Raw genomic sequence first — 27,462 nt, 5'->3', positions numbered from 1 at the left:
AGTATGTTGAATTATGTCCAAGAAATTATAAGTGGATTTTAAACTTTTTCAAAGAAGCCAAACTCTTCAAGAACTTTATATAATCTTTTTAAATAAAGTTTTAAAAAATTATACCATCCAACTACAAGCAGCGTTTGCCTCTTCGAATAAACTCAACATATTCTGTGCTGGCAGTAAATGAGCTCTCTTATTGCATGAGCTAACTGTGTCTAACTTACCATGGCACATGACATTATGAGTCAGCTCTACAAATCTGATGTAGTTAGGAAATTATCCATAAAAAGAGAAGTGGAAATGCATATTCCGTGTCTACACACAGGAATTCATATACCTAATTGAGATTTTTGTTCTACCTTATGTTTTATGCTTGCATATTGGCTCCCAGGCCATTTTCTGTGAAGGCTCACTGACATCTTGGTGTACTGTTCCAAAAGGGAGCAGAACTAGAGCCTTATTCCCATTGACTTCTGTGAACTAGCCAAAATCAGAACTGGGCTGAGTTTCAGGCCAGAAAGCGCCCGAAGTGGTGCTCAGGCTCTGTCCTTCCTCTTTGGCTGACAGTGATGTGATGGCTCATGGAGGATTTGAGCAGTGTTTTTAATGAAAGTGTTGTACCTGGAATTCACCATTGCCTGTTTATTACCATGTATGGTGATTTTAGCTTTATATCTGAGTTTACTGTACAGTAAAATAAGGCTCATTTCTACCTCGTCCTCAAGCTACAATTTCTTTACATCATATGTGGTCTTCTCTCATTATGTAACAGAAGTAGTCTTCCTTAGTATGATTTTTATTCTTTAGATTATAAAATAAAACATTTTAATCCCAAGTTGTTAGCAAATTTCAGGAAATTCTCTTTTTTTCTATTTGCCTCCTTTCAGGGTAAGAGGGAGATTAAGGTATTACCCTGCTTCGGCAGGAGGGTTGGACTAGATGACCCACAGAGGTCCTTTCCAACCCCTACCATTCTGTGATTCTGTGTATACGCCAAAGATTTCCACACTCGGCACTTTGGATTAAATCACAGTTTAAGCACTCACTTGAAGGAAAATCAGAAAGTGATTCTCTAAAATTTACACCTTTATTCTACATTCATGAGTAGAAATAAGTGTTTAAATACATCAGCTTGTTTAGTATATGCATGTTCAGCTAAATTAATAAACAACAGAGAAGTGTGACCAATAAATGTGTGTCTGTGAGACGGTGGATCCCAACAGCAGCTTTGGAGGTGCCCACCAGCTCCCTGCCCTCTGATCAATGCCCGTTAGCAGTTCCCTGCTTCTCTGCTCAGATACACTCTGACTGCTGGATGAGTACTGTGCTGCTCCATCCCTCCTCTCATGCCAAGTCTACCCACCCTGCAAGGAAAAGAGGCCCTGCTATTCCTCAGGATGTTAAAAGACTATGCACTCGCAATCCTCCTGTAGAAAATGCTTCACTTGTTTAGAATTCAGCCTAAATAATTGACAATATTGCAGAACGTGACAAACATATGGCCTCTTTTCACTGAAAAGCTTCCAGCAAGTCTGTAAATGTTTAAAAAATTACTCTTGCAAGCTTATTGTCCTCTTTTGACTATTCCTGAATGTCCAGCACAGAGGCCCTGTGTGATTTAGTAGGACTCTACATGAAAGTAAGTATTCTTTTAAAAAAAATTCAAATTAAATTTAATCCTTTTAGTTTTGCCACTTTTCAAGAGCAAATATGTATCAACTCTACAATTAGTTGCCATTTCTTTCCTATAGTATTAAAGGAACTCACAGATCTTCAGTTGCCACTGAAACGTCTCTGTAAACCGTGCAACCTTTCACACAAAAGATAATTATGAAAGCGCTAACATTCATTTGACCACAACCAATAAATAATTTATGAACTGGGTGCTTGAAATTATGCAAATATTATAAATACTTTTTGTTGCCTGTACATCTGAGTAAGTATGATTCAGAAGAAAGTGTGCTACGGATTAATAGATTCAACATTTAGCAGATTTGCATTTTTACAGTGTTCTTTTCTTTGCTGGTTCCTACTATCTTTAGCATCATAGCTCGGAAAACAACTTCTGACAATACGATCTCTAAGTGTATTTGAACATCCTGGCATCCCTATTCGTCACTCTCTTTGGTGCTTAAAATATTTTTGCCTTCCTTCCAGAGCTTTTTATAAAGGGAGAGAGAAGTGGTAGCATCAAACTCGCCACAAGGCTTTTGGCCTCCCTACCTGCTGTATTTATTTATTTTTTTATGTGTACTTGATTTGTGTACTGTTTCACAGTAAAACTAGTTCTGCCACTGCTGTGAATGTAACACGAGCCTTCAGCAGTTTGGCTATTGTCATCCTTCTTGCTGAAGTACTGTGAGAACATTGACTAATGTATTTTAAAACCAGGATGGACCATTATGGTCAACAGGTCTGACTTTTGGAAAGATGCAGGTTGTAGAGCTCTCCCCAGCAATTCCAGCAACAAGCCCAATCATATATGACTAATGAACCGCCGCTGCACTAATGACACTTTTTGGCCACCGTCCTCTAACCCATGGTCATGCAGAACAAAAGCTCACGTGAATTACCTCTGCACAGAAGAATACAAGTTGAGTACTTAAGTAAGTTTAGCAAATTTGTCTGTGCAGCATGGCCTGTTGCAAAGGTCAGAGAGCACTTTTTATGCCTTTGAACCATTATGGACAATTATTGCTTGATCTTCTGGCCTTCAGTCATACTGACACAGTGGAGTTCTGCATTATGGTTGTCAAACACAGGAACTATGTGTAGTTTGTGAAGATGTCTGACAGAGCTCACAAATATTCTTACTTTTTTCCTTCCAGAGGATCTGCAATTTGCCTGAGCAAAATGACCTTCTAGTTCCAAGCAAATGCTTAGAAATACATACAAAGGCTGCATACATTCATCGTCCTATGCAACGCATGTGCTGCCAAACCCCAAATCACAGGAAACATATGTAGTTTCATCTTCTGTTACAGCAACGAAGAGCAAAGCTGCGAGAACCACTAAGACTTTATAAACTACTGAAGCAAGCCTGTGCTCTGCTTCTTGTGACCACAGGTCTTCTGGCTGTCTTTTGTCTTTTGACAAATCCATAAGAAATTCATGCCTCCGTTTGCTTGGCTTCATGTTCCCAGCCCAGCTGGATCCAAGATTCAGTGTGGAAATCAGTACGGATGCAAAACGGGCAGGCGTTGAGGAAAGTGTTCGCACACAACCCAGGACACTCCAGCTTGTGAGATCTGCCCAAGAAAGTGGGTGACAGGAGTGTAGTAGGTCTGCTTTACACAAACTTTCCTGCTATGCTCCTCCTCCAGTGAAAGAAGCGTGCAATGATATTTTATGAAGAAAATGCTTCAGCAAACAGAAAAATTGATCCATGGAAATATAAAATTCTCCTGCAACAAAAGCTTCATTTTTTTTTTTTTTCAAAGCCTATTGCTGACTTCTATAGGAATCACCGAGCTCCCTGTACACAGGAGGTTTGGTCTTTAACTTAGAAAAGGTCACCACTCTGTATGGAGGAAAGCACTAAGGACAGAGGCGGTCCCAACGAGTATAAATAGTTTTCAGCACACATTGGGCAACTATTTGGAGAACAAAAATAGTCTGTGTGTTAGGCTGTGGGGGTGGGTGAGGGTAATACAAGTGCCAATTCAAAGCCAGAGACTGGCTGACCTAGATGGGCTTCCTGACCTTTTTCCATCCTGAAAGCCTCCCCGTTCCTCGCTGGACTGGAAGTCGTCTGGCTGTAATTAGGGGTGGTTGCTGCTTTCTCTGGCTTCCTCCTCCTGCACGTTAGTTGTGTTTGGCGTGAGGCAGAGATGTTTGAAGAGTGCTCGTGCCCCCCCTGCTCCAGCATTGGGTTAAGCCAATCGGTGGAAAAAATGACAATACTGTCTGGCATGGAATACAGGTGTTAAAATACCTTTATTAATATAGAGGAAATAACACCTATTAGGAAGTGACCCTGAACTCACACATTTTATTATGGGTGGGAGGAGGCATTTTCCTTTCAGCATACTGTAAATGCTGTTGTTTCTTTCATGGTATTTAACAGCAGGAATGGGTGCAATCTATTTTTATTGCATAAATTTTTGTAGTAGACTCATGGACTGCCAAGCAATGACTTAGCAGGTTCTTTTATTTTTTGGTAGAAATTTAGCCAAATCATAAAAACAAACTTTAAAAAAGCTCCTCTGGCAACTTTCCAGCAACAGTGTGTGAGGTTGCTCCTGTAGAGGTAGAAAGAAGAAGGAGAAGAAAAATCATCAGTCAGACAAATTTCAGCTCGACGACCGTCTTCGGAGTTTCTTCTGAGAAATTACATTCTTCTCTCTGAAGCAGGAACACAGGCGCTCAGGAGGAGGGAGCGAAGCCTCACGCGTGTTCTTCTGAAATGTGTCCTCGGTGCTGACTGCGTGCACGCTGAGCTGTGGGTGCAGCCATGCACACCAAGCACCCACAACCATACGAAACCGCTTCAAAAGCGCAGTCAGTGCCCGCTCCTCCATCCCCAAATGAAAAGCACACTGGGTGATTCAAGATGTGTGTTTCTGCTTTGGGCTTAAACAAGAGAGCATTATTTCAGAACGATCCCAAAAATATGTTCCTAATATACAGAGATGAAAGAGTATTTCACATACAAGAGGAAACATTAAAACGTCCATCCGTTTTACTTCACGTTGTTAAACACTCAGGCTCTGAGTCAGGAAAGAATTTCAGCACGTACTTAAGTGCTAATGCTTGAACTGGAAGAATGTGACCATCCAGGAACAGGAGATACAACTTGCAAACACTAGTTAGTGTCTGTATGTGTGTGTGTCTGTGCGTCCACGCCTCTGTGTGTATATGATTCACCAAGGAAGCAAAATGTGGAAATCAATGACATCTAAAAGGCCAGGAGATGAGGAAAACACAAAACCAGATAACATTTTTGCAATATATTTTTAAGCAGAAAAGAAAGCCTAATTTTTGGCTGAAAGTGAGATACTACAGAAAGTGATTCTGCTCTGCGTTCCACCCAGTAAGACATCTCTGTGGAAAGAGGAATAGCATCCAGTGCTGCAAAACCCATCACTACAAAACATTGGTGAACCCAGCAGTGTGCAGGGATCAGAAAAACTGTCCGTGGCTTTGGGGGTAAAATGTTTACTGAAGTGGGAGGGCATAAAGATATTTGTGATTGATTTCTCTGTTGATCACAGCAAGGCAGTGAGGTTTTGCATAAGCCCCCCCCCCCCCAACTCCAGCTGGCACCTTTTCAGGGGTAGGGAATAGCTGTCTTTCAAACTAAGAAGTGCAAAAAAGTATTGGGGGACCTGTTGCGTGACTGGGGGAGACAGGAGGAAGAACAATGGGCAGGGGTGACATGGGGCAAACAAGAAGGTAAAAGCTACCCTGGTCTGGTGAGGTATATCTGAGGTATTTTCACATGGATAACACGCCTAACATCAGCCTGGCCCTGAGAACCAGGGAGACATAACCAGGGCTCAGGAAAGCAGCGCTGCAGCCAAAGGGCTCCAAGCTTTTCAAGATGTGCACATTAAAAAATTTATATTTGAGAGTATTTTCACCCCATTGTTTCTGTAAATGGAAAACTTTAATAATCGCTCTTTCTTTTTTCCCCAGTTGCATCATTACCGCATTCAGCACTCTTTTTGGCACAGGCAGTTGTTTCAAAGCAGATTTTTTTAGGTTTGTTTTCTGTTTTGGTAAAAGCCATGCATCCACTCTAAAACATTAGAAAGGAGCTAAGAGCTATGGTGAGCATACAGGGTAGGACTGAGACTGCAATGGTGGTGACTGGGCGTGTTAATAACTATTGGTGTCTCTAACGCGTATGGGTCTGACAGTTTATTTTCTGTGGGCTGGGCATGGATTTCTTCTGGGGGGCTGCTTCTTAGAAACACCCTTTCATCTACCAACCTCCGAGTGACCCTTGCTTGACAGTCCCTGTTACTCTGGCATGGTTATCGTTATGCTTACTTTGATTTTTAGACTTTATCTATGGGAATATAATAAAGAAAAGATGATTCGTGGTCAAACGTCAGATATCTAGCAGCATACCCATATTTGCAGTTCAGCGTTGTTCAGTTTTACTTCTTTAACTGGTATCCTTAAGGTAGTATATCCCTGCAAATTGCAGTGGGTTCACTTCTTCAAAATGTGGTACATGAGTAGAAAAGGTTCTTGCTAGGATTTCCAGCCTTTCCACAGCTAACCTAGCTGTACAATGACAAAAAAAATCTTCAGTAAAAACACTGCCAAACGACCTCACTCATCAATTAGTCAAAAGGGCAAAAAATCTATTTATGTGTTTTTAAACATCAGAGACTGGTATTATACCCTCATTTCTTTGGTAGAAAAAACTCATGAAGATATGATACAGCACAAAATTTAAGGTAAAATACAATGTACAGTCTGCAAAAGGAAAAGTAACTTTTGGGAAGATGAATATCCCTAGGTGTCAGTGAGATGAAATAGTCTTCTCAAAAATTGACTAGCATCTTTTGACTGTGAACACCAGAAAAAAACCACAAATAAAATATTTGCATAGCTTATAAAACACTCAAGCTGAATATTAAAAGCATCTGTTATCAAGGAATATACTGTAATTAAAAGGACTTGAATTGAATCAGAAGTTCAGATTCCCCAAACATTAAGCATGTCATAAACAAGTCAATTGATTGGCTCAGTATACAATGTAATGGATGGACTGCTACGCTACAAGGCAATCATTCTCTCCCGGGGCTCTGTGCCTCACATAAACCACATCAGTAAAGCAGAAATGGTTCACTGGCTGAGCCTACCCTCCAAGATTGCAGTAAGCTAGATTACTACTGTAGCATGATATGGAGGATTATTCTCCCTTTCTCTGAGTGGATTTTTGTGTATGTATGGCTTCTGAAGCTTTAGATATTCCAGTCCTGAAGAGAAACCAATATAGGAAACACAGATCTACGCCATACAGGCTTTATTTGCCATCATCATGGGACATAATCTTATATATGTGACAGCAGAGAAAAAAAAAAAAAAAAGAAGAAGAAAAAAGGCAAAAAATAATAGGGTAAGGATCATTACAGTACTGTGAGTGAACTAGATGGGTACTTTGGGTTGTGCCCTGAACCCCTGCTGTTCTATGAGGAAGATCCAAAAATCACCAAAAACCATCCTTTGAAATTTTTCTTGCAACTCTGAGACCAACAGCATTTGAAGACTGCAGTAGAAGCAGAACTGGCAAATGATATTGGCAATGCAAAGTGTTCTGTAATTACAGCACATGCTACCTGTGAGTCTTCCCTGGATACTCAACATCTGACATATACTTCTGCTGGGCACTTTTTGTGGAAGGAAATTGCAGCCTTTTCTGCACCTTTCTTATTCTTCTGGAAGATCTCCCCTATTATGAAGAAACAGCAGTTCTGGAAGTGGTCTTTTTTTTTTTTTTAAGGATTAAAAATGGGGTGCATTAGGAGGAGTGTGTCCAGCACGTTAAGGGAGGTTCTCCTCCCCCTCTACTCTGTCCTGGTAAGGTCCCATCTGGAGTCCTGTGTCCAGTTCTGGGCTCCCCAGTTCAAGAAAGATGAGGAGCTACTGGAGAGAGTCCAGAGGAGGGCTACGAGCATGAGGAGGGGCCTGCAGCATCTGTCCTACAAGAAAAGGTTGAGGGAGCTGGGCTTGTTCAGCCTGGAGAAGAGAAGGCTGTGAGGGGACCTTAGAAATGCTTATAGATATCTGCAGGGTGGGTGTCAGGAGGATGGGATCAGACTCTTTCCAGTGGTGCCCAGTGACAGGACTAGGGGCAACGGGCACAAACTGAAGCAGAGGAAGTTCCGTCTGAGCACGAGGAAGAACTTCTTCCCTCTGAGGGTGACGGAGCCCTGGCCCAGGCTGCCCAGGGAGGCTGTGGAGTCTCCTTCTCTGGAGATACTCAAGACCCACCTGGACAAGGTCCTGTGCAGCCTGCTGTGGGTGACCCTGCTTGGGCAGGGGGTTGGACCAGATGACCCACAGAGGTCCCTTCCAACCCCGAACATTCTGTGATTCTGTGATTCTGTGATTCTGTTATTCTGTGATTCTGTTATTCTGTGATTTTAGAATACAGTTTGAAAGGACAAATCCTGAACAATGAGCACAAAAATGAACATAGTTTCAAGCACGTGTCATTTTCTCATGTGCAAATACAGCGGGTACATGTGCAACCTGCAACTCACCTAGACAACTCCGGGCCCATCCTCACCCACCTTTAAGCTTTTCTCCTCATTCAGCTATAAGACCTCTTTGCACTGATACTTGAGAGCATACTTGAAGGACACAAAAGAAAGTGACTGCACGAGAGCAACGTACGTCCTATTTAGGTTAATCTAAACCTGTGGTGGCAGGAACACCAGCCTCCCCTGAGTGCTAGGGACCCCTCAATCCGAGCAGAAACACTCACTTTCTAGTTTATAATCATGCCATGATTCACACCGTGTCTCTTGCAAAACTACTGCAAATTCTCAATTCATTTTGAAGGGATCTTCCCTCAATTTGCTCATCACAGCAATCCGAGCATTCACACAGCAAGAACACGGCGTTGCTGCTTGTACACAAACTGTGAAAAGTAATGGGAAAAGGGCTAGCTTTTGCAATTGCCTTGTTCCTAGACCTAGTCCTGGCAGCAGCCATTTTAGCTAAGCACTGGAAAAGCAACCATTTTGCAGAAAACTGTTTTCTGTGGCAACAGAGGGATAGAGGAAAATTTCGCTCTTGCTTTGATTTGGAGAAACAAAAGCTTATTAAAGGATTCAGGCAGCTCACAGTGCAAATATAAAGGCTCTTTCCTTTCCATTAAATTTCGGAAAGAGTTGTCAGATGTTAGTGTGTAAAGAGAGCAGCTAATTCTAAAACCTGTTTAAATTGTTAAACTTATGTGAAACTTGAAGGGATTCTGCTTCGCACTGAACTCATCCTGCCAGTATCACAGTTTTTATACTACACTTCTAAACGGTTGTTACCAGCTGTGAGATTATAATGAGTCCATAGTGATTATAGACCCTGATCCAACTTCTCATTGAACTTAGTGGCAATCTTCTTGTTGACTTCAAAGGCAGTTGGACCGAGCCCTAAGTTAGGGCTTCAAAATGTCAAGTCCTGTGAAAATTCCATTGTACAAGCCAATGATAAATGCAAATGCAGATAATGCACCAAAGAAATATTAAAGTTGAGGACTTAAACCCCCCAAAAGCAAGAGAACTGTAAATTAATCCTATCATAGCAAATTATCCCAGCCCTCCTGGGTGGCACTTGTAGGCTATATTGCAGTCACTTGCTTTTTCTTTATTGAAATTTTAATTGTATTTCTTTTTTTCCTATTTTCCCTGATATTAAACAATGTATTAATTGGCTGCTGAGCAGAGCTTTTGATCTGGCTGACCTTTGGAGCATACCTATGTGTAATGATAACAACCCTCTGCAGCCCAAGCAAGAGCCGCCTGAAATTCTAATGACAACTTTGAGCTCCCTCTCCCTGAGCTTCTTTGATGGCTATAGCTTGACTGCCAAAGGGAACAAAGCCTTTTTCATGACACACTATTCCCTGCAGGAGCAAGGGAGAAAAAGATCATTCTTGAAACTCAAGCCTAATTTGATGAGCAAGTATTTACTCCAGAAATTACTTTGAGGAATAGATGACTACTGCGAATGTGCTGAGACAGTGAAGGGTTGGTTCCGAGTCAGCAGCTGTCCTGCAGCAAAATTGGTACTTTTTGTTAAGTACATGTGACTACATTTTATGGAGAAAGGCTGTGACACAGTATGGCCACTCTTTTGACACCCGACCTTCCAGAGATGCAAGCACGTCCTACCATCTGCAGCCTCCTACACACTACCCACATAAACTTCCTGCACCTCAACTCTCCACGCATAGAATGCTAGAACAGCATGGAGCTACTTCTCAGGAGGCTTGCAAGATTAATGGCTTTGACTCTCACAAGAACCCTGATACTATGTTTAATACAGCAGCAATTGTAGCTAAGATGGATTTGAGGCTTCTTGCTGGAGGTTCTGGAGAAGAGAGCACAGCATCCCAGTCTGTCTTAACACACTACGGGAAGGGAAAGGGTCTTGTCCTAATGTTTGTTCTTAGTTAAAAATCTGTTCTTGTGGTATATATCAGCACAGTATGTGCCATTGATAAATAATTTTTCTTGGCAGTGAACCAAAATGTTCAAACTTTTCAGGTCTCTCCATATGATGTAAGTATTTCAACGGGCTAGAAAGACATGCTGTTAGAAGGGCATGCATGACAGGACACATTAGCAATTCATCTGCAAATTATTTGATTTCATCTGAACCCTGTTCTGATTAACCAGCGGGAAAAGCATTGCTTTAGATAGAACGTTGCTTGAGACTGAGCAAAGAATTGTGACAGATAACATCCTCTAATGTCTTTTCTTTTTGTTCCTTACCAGCTCTTTCTAAAGAACATTAGCAACTACACTGATATATTATGTGTTTCTGACTCTTTTTGTGCTTAACAGTGTGCTAAACAGTGTTACGAATAAATCAAAGGCTAACAGATTTCTACCTTTTAACAATAACAAGTTACACTTGTCTTCTACTGCTTTCTGAAATCTAGATCAATTGACATCATCTTTTTGTAAGTATAAAAGGCATTCTGTCCTCCTTCTCTGCTTGATATCCTTAAGCTATTATTATTATTTGTTTGTATTACAGTAGCTGTCAAGCCCCAGTCAAAATCTAGACCCATCGTAACATGCACTGAGCACAGCACAACATCAAACGGTCCCTTTTTTCTATAAGTTTATTTTACAGTAACCAGCAGACATGTTGTAAAATAATCCCCATTTTAAAAGTGGGATAGTAAAGTGTAGGTTCTCTTTGCACAAGCAAACTGTATTTAATGCTGGGGCCCACAGTCTTTCATTTGTGTGCCACAGGTTGTGACTACATGGCACAGGGACAGCCCAGAGTAGTTGCTGGGTACTACTTGGAAGTATTTCAGATACAATGATTAGCATGTACACCGCAGCCTGGTAATTTCTGATGTAATGCAATCCTTTGCTCTGTTTCAAACAATGACACACTCCGTGAAAAGCTTTTTTTGTGCTCTGTCTGAAAAGCAGATGGATTTCAGTAGTTTTCAAATACCTTCAAGAAGCTGAGCTGCAACGCTTCAGCATTTCACAGAAAGTCTGCAACTAGACTGGACATGAACCTAGATCATCGGTCCTGATGGCAGGAGCCTCTTCCTAAATATTTTCATGATAAACCTCCTCTATTTAGTTGACTCAAGGTAGTTCTTTATAAAATACCAAACTCCATCTATCGTGGATGACTAAAAACTGTCACTCATGCATTCAGAAACCTGCATGTCTCCTTCATCTTGGAGGTTTGTTATTCTATTACCGCTTTTGCTTAGGAATCCCAGTTGCTGCTGGGCATTTGTGCTGTTCAGCTGTTATGGAGTTAGGGTGGAAGACAGAGAAGCACGCAAGAGCCGAAGTTTCGGGGCATGGGGTGCAAGAACAAGGGCATAAGGTTATGGAATAATGATGTCAGCCATGTGGCAGCTATAAAGCACAAAAAGTACATTTCTGCTCAGGAAAGACACAGTGACATGGGAACAGATGTCGCTTACACATATTGTGCAGAACTGGGTGGTCAACTGCTGTTGCTAAAGGGCAAGGGTTGCATGAGGAGTTGCTAGTTATGCTTCTGCATCAGAATTTTTTATTTCCTATAGCATTGCCTTTGATTAATTACTGTTCACTTCGCAGAACCTGAATGTGATTTGGGTGGACAGAAACAAGTTTCTCAAATCTCATATATGAAGCTCACATGATAAATTTTCCTCCAACTCTGTCTGACGGGAGCTTCAAATCTAATGAGACCTTTCTGAGATTTCATTGGCAGCTACTTAAACTCAGAAGGCAAGGGAAAAGAAGTGGTGAAAGCAGGCTAACGTGGAAACTTGATAGAGACATTTCAGAACCATAGTGGCATATCACTCTCCAATCTTAACATTTCCCACAGTGGAGATGAAAGGAGCTTGTGCGAACGTCCGTCAGAGAAGAAGCTGATACAGTGCACATCATAACTCTGCCCTGCAAAGCATGGCCATGCAGAAAGTACGTGACCAAACAGACGCAAATCTTTTAAGAGGAACGAGCAGGCAGGAGTGAAATGTGTCCAAATTCCATTCCTTCCAGCTAGACCATGGAAACATGAATCAGGGAGCGAAAGTGCCTTTACACTGACTCACCAACCTGTTGTCCACAGTGCAAGAGGAGCTGAAGAGCAGCGTTGAGCATCCTGGCTACCATACAGCACTCTTGGCCCCATCCAAAAACTCCTCAGGGTGGCTGCTGGGGCATCCACGTGTCCAGACTGTGCTGGATGCTACTGCAGGTTTTCAAATGACCTGTGAGCAGGGCACTCATCCCTCAGACTTGGCAAAGCAAATAGTTGCCTCTTTTCTGGTTTATTTTGTGGCACAGAGCACTCTACTTAATTCTCTAAACAAACATGACAACATTTTAATATTGTCAATATAATATGCAGAGCATGAGCAAGCTGGTCCTGTACTGTTTAATCACTCGAGAGCGTTGCTAGTGTGCTTGAAATTTTGCCTTTACCATCAGCAAAAAACTTGCTTTATACAAGAGGATAAAGCAGGACAAAGAAATAGAGCAAACCTGCATCAAAAACTAAGATGAATTACCAATGCCTCATAGATTAGACATGAGCCTGTGGACTTGGAGGTTGGTCTTCAGCTCCTGCAAGCTTCCTGGAGGTCTCAAGAAAGTCTCCGTTGTTTATATAATTCTATCCTTTTTAGTGAAATGACAGTAACATCCTTCTCATTTTCTGTCCTGGCAATTTCAAGTGTGAACTCTTTGGACAGAATGGCTCTTATTTCATGCTGGTACCGTAGGACTCCAATGTCCATTGCAGTTTCTTTGAACTTCTGTAGCGTTATCATTCACTAGCTTTTACCATAGATCCTCCTTGAACATAAACCTTGGCTCTTACACAAGCTCTTGTCATTCTTTCAGTGCTTCCTAAACATACTGAATACCACTTCTAACGTTGTTTAAGAGTCTACGAATTTTGTACTAGTACTCCTTTTTTTCTGAAGGTCATAAAAAAAACAAACTGCATCTAAAATATCAGCGTAAATTGCCCTGGATCAACATTTCCTTGAACTGTGTGTTTTGAACAGAGCCAAGTAAATGTGATCATTTAATGTTCAGGGTATTCATTTTTTTCATCACTGTTACTTTAGCTCATATCTGGGAAGGAAATAATAAGAGATGCACTACAGCAAGTTCATTTGTGGAAACATAATGATAAAAAAAAATGTTGACAATAAAAATTTTTAGTAAAAGACTATTTCTCTTTCAAAGAGAGGATAGCTACTTGCAGATACTTCCAGATATTTAAACCGCACTTTCTCCAGTCCCTGACACACTTTCAGAGAGTTTTAAAAAAACTGTAAAAGGGAACAGAGATGTGTTTTTCATGGAATTTGACATTGTATGTCCAGTACGTGGTAAAGGAAAAATGTCTACTATCTACTTGAACCTTTTTCCTGCCGTGTCAGTCTGATGAGAAAAACCGCACCCCAAAGACAAAAAGAATGGGGGGCTAAGAACAACACAAGAGATTGATTAACCCTGTGTTGTTATCTAGCCAGTGTCAATAACAAAATGCTACCGGGCTCCTGCATTGTTTCCTTCTAAATTTCCAGTCTCACACCTGTCACTTCTCAAGATAACTATCCATCACGGAGTCAAAGTGGCAAACAACTGTGTGGTCCCTTGATAAGGAATAGTGACACAATTTGTCTCCTTCTCCTCCCACAGATTGCAACTAATGGGCTAACAGCAGGTTACAATAGCACAAGATGGATTTGAATGACTGTCAGTGCTAGAAAGCAAGCACAGCTGCCGAATAGCCTAAAGAAACACTTCAGTTTAGAAGAAAATCTGAAGCAACGTACGAAATGGAAACCTAATCAATCCACTTTAAAAGGATTTAATGGTAGTCTTAAAAGTTAATTATTGCACATATTGGAGGGTTATTTATGACATGCACTACTCTGTTAATGGCAAACTATTGTGGAAGCCAAGACACAGCTCCTGCACAGCAAATAATATTATAGTGGAAGCAGGCACAATAAGAATGAGAGAATTAAAGGTTACAAAATGCCTGTCTGGGGTCACATGGCATTTTCCAAATGCATTCCATGGCATGACATTTAGAAATGTTGAGTTTGTAACACAAAAATTTGAAACTAAAAGTACAAATAACAAAGCTAGGAACTTGGAACAAATTCAGCTCTGATCCAACAAAGTTTCTTCAGAGCTCATTTTATCTAAGGATAGAACATCAATTCTCACAACAATAACTTCTCAAAATAAGTTCAAGCCCCCCTCTTTCCCAAAACACCCTCTGCTAAAAATCTATGCGTACAAATCTATACTTCTCAAAGGGAGTGGCTTTTCAATCAGACAGGCCCGAGGAACAAGGTTAAAGAGGGCTGAGAGGTTAAGCACATAGCAGTAATTTAAAAAGTCAACAGCTCGTAGGATAGTCATCCACAAGCCAGAAATTACAGACACAGTAATTTAAGTCTCATGGTTATTCTGAAAAGAAAGCCTAATACATTAAGACACAACAAGTACAGACCCAAGGTAGTCAAATGACCTTAACTCACCACCATAGTAAGACGGTGAGTAAAACCCTAAAATCCAGTCTACCTTCATACATGACTTTTTTTTTTCAAGCTCACTTCAGGATCTGGAGAAGGAGTTGGAACAACTGTCCTGGTTTTCAGGTCCCGAGCTGGTGCGAGCAGCCCCAGCTCCGTTAACACCAGCCCATTCACGCCTCCACTCAAGGGAGGACATTCCCCTCAGCACCTCTGTAAGGGAGGTGGGAAGGGGTTAACTTTGAGGGAGAAAATAGGACCTCTGTTAATACAGGAACTTGGTACTGCTGCTGGATCTGCCTCTGATCCTCCTGTTCTCAGTTGCCAGGGTCCTGTTCACCTCTTTTTTCGGCATGACTTCTACTTAACACCTTCCATTTCAGACGAGGGCTGTGTTGAACAGCAGCCAACAACATCTGGATTTCATGATACTGACATCCATGTAGGAAGGTAGGAGGCGTTAAAAAAATCCCCAGGATGGCTTCACACCTGAAAATGATTGTCCTCCATTTGCTAGTCACTCTCGCACTCCAATGCCTTTCATTCTCAAACTACCAAAAACTGCAAATGAAAAGGGTTTCCTTGGGGAAAACAATGTAGTACAGATCCCAGAAGTATTCTGCTCAGGGAGCACGGACTGAGGCAGAATATTACCAAGCTGCAGAGAGCAATGAGGTAAGCAGGTGATTTGGGCAGGAGGCTCAGCTTGGAACCTGTTGTGAGAAAAAAAACACAGCCCTGCCTATTTTAACACTAAGTAGTGCAGTAAGTCAGCACTTTTGCAATGCATCATTCCAGAGAAAGAAGTGGGTGACCTTGAAGAGTGAAGATAGAGAAATGTGATGAAATTTAATAGGACAAAGTGCAACAGCATGAACTTGGGGGCTAATAGCAGGAATTCCTGCTATCAGCTGGAGTTCATCAGTTGGAAGTAATACAGCAGGAGAAAGACTTCGGTATACTAATTACACACTGTATGATTACGAGTTAGTGATACTGCAGCCATAAAAAATGCTGGGGTGAGGTATTCATGTAAAAATGCAGAAATATTTCCTCTGTCGTGCGAAGCACCATTGAAATTACATCAGGAAAACCGTGCACAGCTGCGACCGTCCAGAAAAAGTGTTCACCGGGACTGGCACGTAAACAAGGACAAACTGCTCAGGCAGACAGGGAAACCAAGGGTCTGTCTCATGAACGGGAATGAAAAGGGTCTGGTTTCTTTCAGTTTGCAAAGCCAGGGCTGAGAAGGGGTATGACGGCAGTCTATGAACAAATTAGTAGTAAAGAACAACTGCTAGTGAGGGACAGTGTCAGCACAAGAGCAAATGCATATAAACTGCAGTGACTAAATCAGAGGACTAGTCCCAAACTTTGGAGGATTCTGCAGACTCTTTCAGTAGCAACAGAGAAGTCCGCAGGCTGAACTGCTTTCCAGACAGACATTTTTACACATTTCCTAAAGTGACCGCATGACTTCAACATATAATTAGGTCTAGGACCTGCTGCCCTAGACCTGATGATCCAGGAAGTACTTTTCCAGGGATAGATCCAGTGACCCAGCAAATGGGGGACTGAACCCTCACCCCTCCCGCGATCACAGACCTGAGGTTCACACCTTTGCTGAATTATGTACTAGGAGCAAACAGATATAAATCAAGTTGCATCCAGCCGTGTTTCACTGGGCACCCAAGGCTGAAGCTGCCCTCCAGGAAGTTTACAAGTTCAGCTGACGAGGAAAGTAAAGACAGCATATTGGTTTCCTTTCTCCAGCAAATCCCTTCCCATCTTCCAGTCGTATTCCCCCTGTTCTAAGAGTTTTGAGCTTCCCAACAGCCTGGAATTACAGCTAAGGTCTAAGTTCAATTCAGCTTCAACTGAGTCAAAAATTAAAACTCCTGGGAGATGATAAATTTGTTTTTTTCTTTTCCTGAGTCCCACTTACTACATTACTGTCTCAGTTCACTTAAAGATGCTTTATATAAGATATCCTTGGTGCTTGCACTCAAAGGTGACAGTAAGATTCAAGTCCTTGCCTTCTTGTCTTCACCTAGTCAAGGCAGGACAAAAAATGTGCGCCTGACAAAATGGGGGAGTAAAAACTGCCGTGTTGAATTAATTTAATAAAAATCTACAGCATTGAAATAATATCAACAATCGTTTTCCTGTCTGCCTTTACAACACTATGCAGAATAAAATTCTAGCTTGTTCGGGTAATAGGACAATATAAGCAGACTGTGTAAAAGCAAACCACCCTTGTTGGGACATATAAAATAAATAGCTATGCTCTAACTCTCAAAATCACTATTAAAGCTATGTGCAAGTGGTGACGATATCTTTCTGATACATGGCAGAACCATGTGATTAAAAAATGCATCATATAATAAGGGGGTATATCAAGCCAATTTGACCACCAGATTTTGTTCAAATTATTTCTGCCATTCCTGATCACAGAGAAACTTCAGACAGACAGCAGTTTTTGATTGTATGTAGAAGTCATAAACAGCTTTTTTGCCCTTTCAAATGCCCGTTATTCTTCCCCAAAGCTGGCAATAATTATTAACTCATGTTGAAAAATTACCTCTTTTAAGATATCATTTATCTCAACTTTGCATAGTTAAAAAAGGTATTTTATGTCATTGGGAAAGGGAAATATGGTGTCCTTACACAAATCAGTCTTGACTTACACCTTTTGAGGGACTCGGTGCACAAGAACTTAAAATTACATTTTCTGTTCTCTATGAGTTATTTTATTGGAGTTTCTTAGGGCAGCAAAGATGTTAAAGTGCTGTTTCCCAGACAGAAATCCCTCTCAGAAAGGAGCATTCCTGTTTTCTTCTGTGTCCCAGACTCTCGGCTGAGACAGGAGGAAGGACATAAAATGTACTAGGCCTGTGTAGAATACATAGCATGGATGTGCAAAGATAACCTGCATAAGTCAATTATGTCTTTGCTACGTGTGACTAATGTGGCTATCTATCATACCTCCTTTCTGACAAACCTTCATATTGCACTCACTATCATTTTCTTTCCCTTCCTTTCAGATATTTATGCCTGTAGCGATAGCCAGGTGAACAGTACAGTACAACAACTGCAGATACATGAGTTATGTTTTGCACTTGTTTGATCAACTACCTGTTTTACAGACAGGATTTGAAAATTTATATTACAGTCTTAGGATCACATTTGGTGTTCCACTTTTCTGGACAGATGTTGAAAAACCATAAAAAGGGGATTTTTTTTTAAGTGTTATTACCAGCAAGCTATGGCAGTGTTAACATCATCTCTACTGTAGCAATGGAAATTCCGGGAAAGCATCTTCTCTTTCTGCCTCTTTCTCTCTTTAAATTTTATTTATAACCTTGCAAAATACTTGCATCCTCATAACCCACCCTTGCCGACTTGCCAGAAGATTAATGATATCTCGGTGTTCTTGAGAACAGAAATGTGTCTACCACCCTGGTGAATAATCTCCCCTTTCGAATGTTAAAAGTGAGACGAGACCCGTGCCGGAGAGGAAGGAGGGTGTGCCGTGTGGAACTGCCACGCCAGCAGCTGTCACCCCGCTGTTAATTGCAACATGCTCGTCCTGCGACGCTAATCAGCACTTCCACTCCTGTGCCTCGCTGATTGTTTGGGACAGGGGCTGGCTCCCCGTCGGCAGCACCGAGATGCCAAACGAATACCCTGCGTCATGCAGGGGAGGCTGCACCAGCAACAAAAGGCACTGAAGGGACCTCGAAAAAAACATCTGGTACCAGCAGCACACCCACCGGGCAATATCTGAGAGCAGGTCCCAGTGTGTTTTTTTTCTGGAGGCTGTGTTCTCTCAACCTTTCACACAACTTCCCGCATTACCTGAAATAATAATATACCTGAAAAGTGCATTTTGTATTGATTTTTTTTTTTTAAATCCTTTGTAGCCTTTGCAATAACATGGTCGTTGGGGGGGTTTGCTTTTTCTTGCCCAGGAATGAAAGGAAAATATTCTTGTCCATTTTCCGTGTTCTTGTCTCTATTCCATGTTAACAGTCCCTGCTTTTTCATTTTTTGTGGATGGTTTCATTTTAGAAAAAACATTTTTCCTGTCCTTCTCTTTGTTGTGAACCTGGTTCCAGTTTCTGCCTATCTCTCCGTCGCTTCCTTTGACCTTTCCCTCTCTGTTTCTCTCTCTCTTCTTTGTCCATGCTGGCAATAGCCTTTAGCTTCTGCTCTTTTATGAACCTTCTGCTTCTTCTCATTTCAACTCTCTGGACCTGATTTGCAGCAGCTGCGTTCTTCCTACAGTCATTTACACATGTGCGACACAGGTGTAAAATACTACCATTTTCATTTATGCCACTTGTAAATGTCAGCAGAAGAGAAAGGAGAACCTGTCCTTCCCAGAGTGAATCAGCAGACTTTCGGGAGTGTCAGATACATATGAACAAAATCTGTGTGAGTCACCAATCATTCCTAATCCGTGCCTGATCTCTCACAAGCCGTCTCATGCTATTGCTTAACCCTCCAGTTCTCCATTGCTCCCAAGGGCTCCTTTAATCCAGATTTTTCTTTAAACAAGAGGATGTTTCACTTTGATTTGGGGGGATATTTTTTCTTTTTCGTTTTTTTTTTTTTTAATTTTTACAGCTTCCAGACCCCAGGAGAACTGAGCTAAAAATACGCACGTGGAGTCAGGTATCCACGAGTCGTGTTTACCCTCTCAAACAGTAAGCAGTGTAAGAGTGACTGGAGATGGAAAGAGAAATATTATGCATCTATATCTATTTAATGAGAGAAGCTGCACCGTATTTTTACACTCTAGAGCTTTTCTGAATTCATCGAAATACCTGACGACCTCACATGATGAGGGATTTTGTGAAATTCTGACTGGTTTGGGGTCAGATGTACTCTGAGAAGACTCCCTCTTTTTTTAGGCTAAGTTCAGAAATCACTTATAAAAAAAAAAAAAAAAGAACAAATACAGGAAGCAGGAGGTGATCTGTTAAGTGACGAAACTCCAGCATCAGATTGCCTCGAGTGCCGGTACCAGCCCCGCTCTTGCACTCTCCGCTCCTGCACTCCCTGCTCCTGCTCGTGGTGTGCAGAGCAGGAAGGCAAACTATTTGGGAGGGTTCGAGGACACGGCACCCTGCCTTCTGCTCCAGGTCTGGGGACAAAACAGCAGTGCAGAGATCAGTAAATCAACCCAGCAGCCCACAGGAGAACATTACCTACCATACAAGCCCACGCTATGAACTTTTTTTGCCACCGGTTCGTTGTCAAGCTACAGCATCCCTGTAGATGTTTAGCTGTTGCAAGTTTTACCGCAGGCTGCTTTGCTAAGCTGCTTCTTCATATGTGTGCCCCTGTGATAAATTTTATCAGTGCTCAGCTGGACAGTTTCACACGAGGCAGCTGCACAGCGGCTTTTTATCTGTCATGGCACCCCAGTCCCAAAACGCAAGATTTTTTAAATTTTTTTTTTTAACTTAATTTATGTTGTGGCGTTTCTGTCTGTAGATGTGGAGTCAGCAGTTTGTGCTCCTGGAGGAAGCTTACGTGGAAACAGGGAGCCTAGCCACAAAGTGAAAAATGGCTGGGATAAAAGCAATAACAAATCGTAATTAAAAAGTACGTGTGGCTGTCTGCTTCTAAACAACAAAGAAGATTTCATGTCTGCTTTCTCACTTGTCTCACCAGTGACACTCATGGTATATACAGCTGCCTTAAGGGGCAACTGGATCATGTTCTCTATATTTTAATTCACTTATTTTAAGCAAAAACTGCTTTCAATAACAATTTCATTTAAAAGGACTTCTGACTAGACAGTGTGGAAACTAAAAATGTAAAGGGATTTTGCGTGTGACCAATGATGGCTTAATATCGATCTTCCCGTTCTGTATTTAACATTTTTTTACATCTTTATTTGAATTTGATTTTTAATGCTCCTCTAGAAGCTGTACAACAAATGGGACTTGTCAGAGTATTTACTTAGTGTTTGTTTCTTTAATCATTCTCTGTTACAGTTCATAAATTAAAATATCTTCCTGCAAAGTTCCCTGAGGTTTGTCTGCCAATTGGGGTGTTTTAAACAGGATGAATAATATCTTATAGCAAGTTTCTAGTGTCCATAAGAGAGAATTTTAAAGATCCTCTGCAGGATTAATTTCACTTTTTCATCCTACTTCGGTTTTCCTCTAAATGGAAAATATTCACTTGCAAGTGATTTCTTTCAAATTTCCTTTCTTGAACTTTATCATCCAAGGAAGTATATGACAAGTAAAATTTTGACAGCCATTCATCTATCCTCTGGATTTTAAGGCAATGACCATGTTATATGCTCATTACAAAGGAAACAACTATTTAAATAAAACCGGTTTATTTCTTTAGGCGTCATCCAAACGCAGAACTGTCGCCAACATTATTCTGAGATTCCATCAAATTTATGAGGTCTTATATCACTGGATTGAGAAAAGATTACCACCCATTTGCTGAAACTCTGTAATTTTTTTGTGATTATTTGCTCAATGTTGATTTTTAAATTGGATTCCTCCAACTGCCAAATTTGTACACCTAAGACATGTTATGGCTCTGAGGTAGTATACCAAAATATATATTCTTCAGGTACCAATATGTATGTGTGTGTATACATAAATATATTTAACTCTATAAATATTCCTTTAAAATACCTCAATATTTAGCCTATCCTAGATATGTATTTACCCAGTCTACCTCCCATGTTTACCTAAGTGATTAGAAAAGTCTCTCGGGCAAACAGTGTAGGTTTTATAACCTTCCATGGAAGTTTCTGTAAATTTGCTTTTTGAAGAAAAAGCTCACTTTGGCTTCTTACTCTGTTAATTTCCTTTATTTTTTTTTCATATACATAATTTTCCTCCTTGTCCTTCAAGGGAAACTGGATAAATAAATGAAAAAACTATTCTCAGTGTTCGGATGGTTTTGGACCAGGATTCAGCAAGGGGTTTAAACTTTAAAAAACTGGCCCCACTGACTGCGTGGGGAATTAGCATGTGCTCAGAGGAAGGCTTGTACTTAAGTTCCTTTCTGAAGCAGGCGTTGCAGTGATCTCTTTCGCTAGTGGACAGCAAGTAACTTAAGAATGTTATATTAATAGCAATGGAAGAAAATTAAAAATTAGGAATGTTGCTGGAATATACAAAAAGGATGCCTTTATTTAAATTTTGGTCCCCTTGTTTAGGGATCAGTGCTTCAGACAAAGAGCCTTACCTGATTCAGCTGGTTTTTGATGCACAGCGTCCTGGAGTCATCCCTACTTTCCCATCTAGTGAAAGTAAGGCCATACCCCACAGGGAAGAACCTAACAAAACAAAATGTCTCTTAAACTAGCACCATATTGAGCAAATAAAACATGAGGGCTTGCTGTTCAAAATATGTTTAAGCAGGAATCGTGGGGAAATGTGAACATATATAGTAATGAACTCATGGTACAAAAGTGGGGCTTACCACAATTCAGTCTCCAAACAATAGCATTTTTTGTGGGCTTGATCCTCGGAACCGCTGGGCACTTTAAACAATTTCCATTGGCTTCTAGGGGAGAAGAAAGCAGTCAGTACTTCACAGGACTGAGCCACATGTTCGGAGTGAGTACACAAGAGCCAGCCAGGAGCTCCAGCCAGAATTGCTGGCTGTATCTTGTTATCCGCAGTGAGAGCTTGGATATTAGACCTTGAGTGCTGAGCCTATTGTGAGTGTGGAGAAGTTAACAGTATTTATGGAAATCAGCCTGGAAACCTTCCCTGAGTTCACCTTCAAGCCCTACCAACTTAGATTATCCAAGTCCTTTAAGATACCTTGAATAATTATGGACAATTAAGGGATATGAGCTAAACCTGAAACCTTTGCTTGTTTTTTTCATCAATAAAATGCTCGACATGGCTCAGATGGAAAACAGCAGGGGGGGAATCTGCATTTTATGACAATCCTGTTTGTTAGTACCCCTTGGCAATGCATTTTTTAATAAGTTCGAGCCTATCAACCTTTACAAGTTGTAATAGAAAAGGATCAAAAGTCCCTAAAATCTGACCTTAGGGGAGAAAACAAAATTTTGAAAGACATTATTTGTAGAGGCCTCGAAGTAGGCACTAAAAACTGGGTTCCTTTTTCTGTATTCAGCGTCTACATGGTGCAGTATCTATGAGCAGTAAAGGAGCAGTTCGTGAGTTCAGGAGCCTATGGCCAAGCTTGTCCCTCAGTTGCGGTCTCTTTCCTCTAGTAATCAATGGGAACTCTGCAGCTCCTGAAATCAGATCATGTACCTTATGAATAATAATAACTGTTATTATAATTTTTGTGAGCTAATCCACAATCTTGCTGTTGTTGAGGAAAGGCAGCAAGATTTTTTCTTTTTGTCAACAACCAAATACGTAAAATATGAAAAACACATATAGTTCCAAGCAGAACCTACTGCATGAGAGCAGAAAGGTCCACTAGGAACCCTGCTAAGCTGATTATATTTAATTCAGAAACAGTAGGGTAAAGTGAACGGTAAGGAAGTTACTAACTGTAGCAATAAACGTTAGGCACGTACGACTCATATTTTCAGAAATGTTTTGAGACTTAGCCCACTGATGTTTGTAAAGCATTTGTGTGATCATTGAGTATCAGAGATAAAGGAATGCAAAATATTGCAGTTAAATGTCAGACACGGCTGAAATGCAGAACAAACAAAACACAGAAGATTTGCCCTATACTTGCCCCTCAATAAGCAGTCATCTATTTGTGGAATATTTATATTTTTCTTATTAATATACATGTGGAAGCTTTATTCTAGAGTGGTTATTTGCAAACCATCTACAGCCTATGATTTCTAATGCTTAGAAAAGCATCAGAGAGTAAAATTGCACTACATTGAATTCATGGCTTTTGATAAAATTTTTCTAGCTATACGGCACAAGGTCTTCAAGTATATACAGTATTTCAGATGTATCCTCTTAAAAAAATAACAGTATATTATAAACAAATGCAGCTGTGTTTGGAGCCCCTTCTGAGCTGCATATGAAGTCTATAAAGCAACCATCTTTCACTTCTTGAAAATTACAATGCTAATTAAAAACTGTCTGCCTGATTTCTGGTTGTATTAATAAATGAGGAAGACTTTATTCCACTGAAATGGTTTTCTGAGAGATGGCATATATGCTCTTGCACAACAGGATCCAGATAGAAGACTCTGAAGTTATTGTCTGTCTTTCCAATACTTCTTTGTTGTTACTTCCAAGATTTTCTTTCCAGTTCAGGACCTTGCAACATCTAAAACTTTTCAGCAGCGTTTTAAAGATAAACAGATTGATTCCAGATTGTCTGCCAGTCATGCTATATCCTGTGTTAAAACTGATGATATATGGATGAGAAGAGATTCAGGTAGGACCTAAAGAACATATGGTCAACATATCTTGTATTCAAAGGAAATAAGAATTTAAAATTCAGTAAAACACTTTTGCCTTTTCTGTCTTTTGGCTTAAACTGCACACTCTCCCTCCTTGAAGATTATAACATAATTCTTTTTACCTGTAGGTTTCTATCTTTGCAATCACTGAGGAATAAAAATCTTTTTAAGGAAGGACTGAATGTGGGAAGTGGTCCTCAGTGGTACTATTGTTGCAAGTGTTTATCAGGTGTCTCATCGCTCTGTCCTAACCAGACAGATCCAATCCTCAGAAAGTTACCTGTAATCATCACCGCTGCCTCTTGGATACGAGATGTTACAGTTTCGCCAAAGCATCCGATCTTGTGATATCATTGCTGGAAACAGCCATTGTATGTCTTCTACATTAGGGCTCCACTCAGAGTCTGCAGCATGACCAGCTCCATCATGTAAACCTTATAACCGCTTTTCATAAATTGGTGTAAATTTTTCTACAACTGCTACTATACTAGTTATAAAGTACTTTTGATTTTTTAAATAGCATTTTACTCAAAGCAGCGGTATTTGAAAGAAGAAGTTCTGAACAACCCCTCTGCTTTTGAGCACTCTGACAAACGTGCCAAGTAGCAGAGGTAATACGTTTACTCTTCTTTCCCTTCACTTACATAGGAGTAAGGGAGTGTGGGGATAAGAAAACCGAATTTTTGCACAAAAAGAAACTGTGGAGTTCTGTTTTCCTCTATTAAAGTACCAAGTCATCTTCTGCCTGACAACTGGGGCCACAGGCATACTTTCTGAAGTAAAAATCATCTACTGTGACCATCTGAGCTCATCCTTAAGAGTCTAAACCATGACCACACATGTGTAAACCACCATCAGGCTGATGCTATAGGTAACAAATATTATGACTATAATGTCTGCAATAATTGATATTTAGAGGGGATAAAGAAAAACTTTGTTTCTAAGCAAGAGTTCACAAAGTTCACTCCAGAAAAAGTGTATAACACTAAACTGCTTCATCACGTGGAAAAGGCTCACTCACATTTTGCACATATGTTTGCACATTTGTTTTGTTAAAACAAATGATGACATCATCCACCTATAGCAAGATGAAGCTCTGCTGTATGACAAACAGCTGCTTTTGTGTTAAATCATCCGTGGCCTCTCTGAATTTATTCCTCTTGTTTCAAGGCTGTCGCCTCTTCAGATCCATAGCTGCGGCATTCCATTCATGGATTTAACCTCTCCAGTGCAGCAGAGAGGTTGAATTTTATTCTCTTTACCTTAACTTCAATGAAAGGAGTTTACGGTGTTTCAAATCGAAGACGTACCCTTCTACACCCACAGCACTTGCTGTGGCAAAGGGGCCTGCGCTGGCACCTCATGGGGTCTTCCCAGCCATTGCACACCATGTCTCAGCCCAGGAAAAATTAAACAATACCAGAGAAAAAACCCTTGCCACCACTGTAACGAGGTAGGTACGTACTTCAGTACTTGCTAAAGACAGAATCTATTAGGAGGGGCAGTTCAGCTGCCAGAGACCAGGCTGGCTTCTCCGCAGTGATGGAGGAAGGGGTATTTTCAGCACATCTTGGGATGGCTGGTTGCAACTCACGGAAGAGCTCAGTCTGTCCCCGTTAGGAACAAAGGAGTGCAGATGACGAACAGAGCTCTGGAAAATCACGCGAATACGTAGAGTGACATATAGATGACAGACAGCTAATAGGTGATAATTGAAACTTTGCAGCAGTAAAATTTTTCCTGCATTTGTCGTAAGCATGCTAACAATTCTGCTGATATTTTCCTGTTTCCAGTTTCTGCAAAGAGCTAATACAGCCCTTTGTACAGAAATCCCTGGCTACAAGGATTTTGCCAGCAAAGGTTATAAGTCTCACTGTTCAAAATAGCCACTGTCTCTCTAAGAAAGCTGGAGGTAAATAGCAAAACCACATGGGCAATTTTTTCGGAGCTAACTTTTGGCTTTTCATTAAACTCCTGCCTGTCTGTAGCAAAGGTAGTCACGCAGACAACGCATTCCCAGTGATCTTTCGTTCACAGGGTCAGTTAGGATTTCAGGCCCCTGCTGTGATCACTGCATTTGATTTCTACTGGCTAATGAGACGATTTTTGCCTGTCATTTCATTTCAATCTAAAGAACACTGTTTTGGGATTGTGGGTTTTTTTTTTCTCCTTCTTGTGTTTCAATTGGAGCTAGAGTTAACATGGCCACTTCTATTTAATTGCTTCTGCTTGCCCAGAGAAGATGTCTCAGTGCACCAAATCCCCTCTACTTTCAGACCAGAACCAGTGAATATGTCACTGAAACTGTGAGAGCAGCATTAAAAAATGGGATATCACTGCAAAAACATGGACTTCCCCAGACATGTTTTTTATAGGTCTTACAGCAACAACATACTTCTATAAACATATTTGAATAACAGGAAAATAGATGTTCAAGAATTCTGGTATTTCGACTGTCTGGGACTTCCCATAACATTAATAAAATTAGACCAAGATTTAGGCCTTCGCACTACCAAGTAATATTTCCAGGATTCCTACTGTTGTTGTGCATTAACTGTGTATGATTGAAATACTCTTCTTCATTTTCCAAGGACGAAAATTGAACACAAATTTCCCAAAAGCCAATTTTTTGAACTCTGAACTGTATGACCCAAGACAACATTCTTTTTGCTTCTCTCCTAATTGTCAATCATTCTGTTCTCCAGAAATTTCCAAATATAGAATTATTTTGTCTAGTACCCACCACCTTTTGGCCAGCAAGACAAATTCCTCTCCCTGTAGCAACATTAATGAGGAATGCAATCTTGGCATGTGATGTCAAGTCCCTACCTCATTCTTATTCTCTTTTAAGTTACCCTCCGTACACACTCCAGTATTGAACTAGGTCATTGACAGAGCAATTAAAACCCTTTCAGATAGGCTGAAAGATAGCCCATATGGATGAATGTCTGAAAACACATGCTCTTTGGTGCAGTACCTCTGCCTGATGTTTATTCTCTTCAAGCATATGTATGAACTGGAGCCAAATTTTTCTACACTTACTAATCACGTCAAGGTCTCCAGTTTTCAGATGCTCAACTTGCGGCAATTAAAGGTGAGCAATTCCTTGTCTAAGAAAGCAAGTATCTTGAGCTTAGCTCCCAGAAAATGAGACCTCTAACATCATTTTTGTTCCTTGCAACTACTGAGCCCTTGGTTGTACCTGGTGTAGAAATTTTGGGAGTCTGTTACAGAGGCAATAAGTGGCAAAGAGTGAAATAACTTCTCTCTGTTTTTAGGAGATGGAAGTTTGATCATGGATCTATTCACTTTGATTTCACTACTTTGTCTCCTTGTA

The sequence above is a fragment of the Opisthocomus hoazin genome, chromosome Z (genome assembly GCF_030867145.1).
Source record: "Opisthocomus hoazin isolate bOpiHoa1 chromosome Z, bOpiHoa1.hap1, whole genome shotgun sequence".
Classification (NCBI taxonomy): Eukaryota; Metazoa; Chordata; class Aves; order Opisthocomiformes; family Opisthocomidae; genus Opisthocomus; species Opisthocomus hoazin.
This window is presented reverse-complemented; position numbering follows the sequence as displayed.